Below are 2,361 nucleotides of genomic sequence, written 5' to 3' on the forward strand. Positions count from 1 at the left end.
CGGGGTTAGAGGGTGGGTCGGAATAGGTTGTGGGCGGGGCTAATGTGGGGCGGGTATTGATGGCGGGTGGGCGGGGCTAAGACGGGGTGGGGTGGGCGGGGTGGGTGGGGCAAGGCGAGACGGGGCGGGGCAGGGTGGAGGGCGAGGGGGCAGGGCCTAGCGGAGGCCTCTAGCCTCGGGCTCCGAGAGGGTTCAGCCGGGGCCGTGCAGGTCCGGCGCCGCGCCTGCGGGGGCCGAGGCGGTGTCCGGGCGGGACGGGGCGGGACGGGGCGGGACGGGGCGGGACCGCAGGCCCGGCCCAGTTTGCTCGACTTCGGAGGAAATTGCACCTGGCTTCACTTCTCCAAAAGCCTTGAAAAAGGCCAGCGGACCTTGCAGGAAGAACCCTTTCCCCCGGAGGGCGGGCTGTCCCCCTAAACGTCCGGTTTTCCTCCCGCTCTCCATCGGGCCTCCCCTCACGGTGAAATTAGGTTGCTTCACCCGAACTTCCCGGCTCCTCGCCCTGGCGCTTCTCTCCTGCGTCGCTGGCGGTGCTAACCAGGTATCCGTCGCATTACCACCCCCAAGGTCTCTGGAGAGCCGCCTGCTCCCAAAGCGCTCTGCCCAGCGCTGTGGTAAATGCAGATAAATTTATGCCTGGGCTCTGTCCGTATGTCTAGGTGAGAAGATAAGGCAAGGGTGCATAAAAATTAAGGGCCACTTGTGAAATGCTCTGGGAACGTTGGTAGAACCCAGGTGGTTGGGCACAGGTTCTGGAAGAGCTTTGAGAGAGGCGGACGGGAAACGGAAGAAAGGTGTCCATCTCAGACCTCAGAAAGTTTGCTCGGATGAGGCTGTTGGCCCATCCTTTCCGAATCCCGAAAGGATTCTTGGGCCTTGGGCCTGCTCTAGCATTGTGATGGCGTGGGGCTTGAGAGCTTACTTAGGTCATGCTAGCTGGCAGCCAGCTCCAACAAGTGCCTGGGGGTACCTGGGCAAGCTGCTTAACTCTCTATCAACGGGCATAATAATAACCCTGTCCCCGGGCCATGGTGGCTAAAATCTTGTGCAAGGATCTGTCTGCCCCTCTCACTAGGATGTGGGAAACAAAGGCAGAGGGAATGTAGATAAAATTAAATCTCTTTATAACCTGCAGCCCATCGACAAATATTTGAGACAGGCAGGTTATAACATTCCTCCAGGATCCTGAAAGTCTTCTTGAACATATGAAAGTCCTTTAAGAATTTCTTGACTTCCGGGGCGCCTGGGTGGCTCAGTCATTAAGCGTCTGCCTTCGGCTCGGGTCATGATCCCAGGGTCCTGGGATCGAGCCCCACAAGGGGCTCTCTGCTTGGTGGGAAGCCTGCTTCTCCCTCTCCCACTCCCCCTGCTTGTGTTCCCTCTCTCCCTTTGTCTCTCTCTGTCAAATAGATAAATAAAATCTTAAAAAAAAAAAAAAAAGAACTTCTTGACTTCTCCCAACCCCAAGGTATAAAATCACTTGCTCCTCGTAATCCTGGATGGGTCTTGTCCCCGTGCTTTAATAAAGCCACCATTTTGCACCGAAGACATCTCAAGAATTCTTTCTTGGCCATCGACTCCAGACCCCACCACCACCAGCATTCAAGAACTACATCAACTACACCAGGACAACCCCCAGGACGGGATTAGCCCCAGCCATACATTTCCGAAATGATGTATTGGATCTAGAATAACACCAGGGGGCCTTGGCACAGACCATCTGAAAGGGGACCTGCACACCCTTGGGCAGCCCCTATCAGGAGAGGTGAGGCAGGACCCCTCCTCCTGGTGCCCTTCCATTCTCCGGCGGGAAGCCTTAGGTGGAATGTGTGCCAAATCCATTTTAAGGAGGAGAGACATGTTCCCAAAGGTGCTCTGTCTGCCAGTGTTCCCGCCCATGATGGAGAGGACGCTGCACACACTATACAGAGCAATTTCAGTCCCCTTTTTCTCATCTCTTGGCTTGGAAGCATTGCCCATGGGCCCACCAGTGCATGCCAAGCTGGTGGATTTCTGTGTCTGTCCAAATAAGAGTCTTCTATCTCAATAGCCTCCTTGCGGCACACAAATACTTAGAAAATCCTCGAGATTAAAGTTCTTTTTTTTTTCCCCAAAGATTTTATTTATTTATTTGACAGAGAGAGAGATAACGAGAGCAGGAACACAAGCAGGGGGAGTGGGAGAGGGAGAAGCAGGCTTCCCGTGGAGCAAGGAGCCCGATGCGGGGCTCGATCCCAGGACCCTGGGATCATGACCTGAGCAGAAGGCAGATGCTTAACCACGGAGCCACCCAGGCGCCCTAAGATTAAAGTTCTTTACGAACCAAATCAGCTGCTTAGTCAAAAGACAAATGGCAAAATT

This window comes from Leptonychotes weddellii, chromosome 12 (assembly GCF_054177405.1).
Source record: "Leptonychotes weddellii isolate Sample4059 chromosome 12, ASM5417740v2, whole genome shotgun sequence".
Lineage (NCBI taxonomy): Eukaryota > Metazoa > Chordata > Mammalia > Carnivora > Phocidae > Leptonychotes > Leptonychotes weddellii.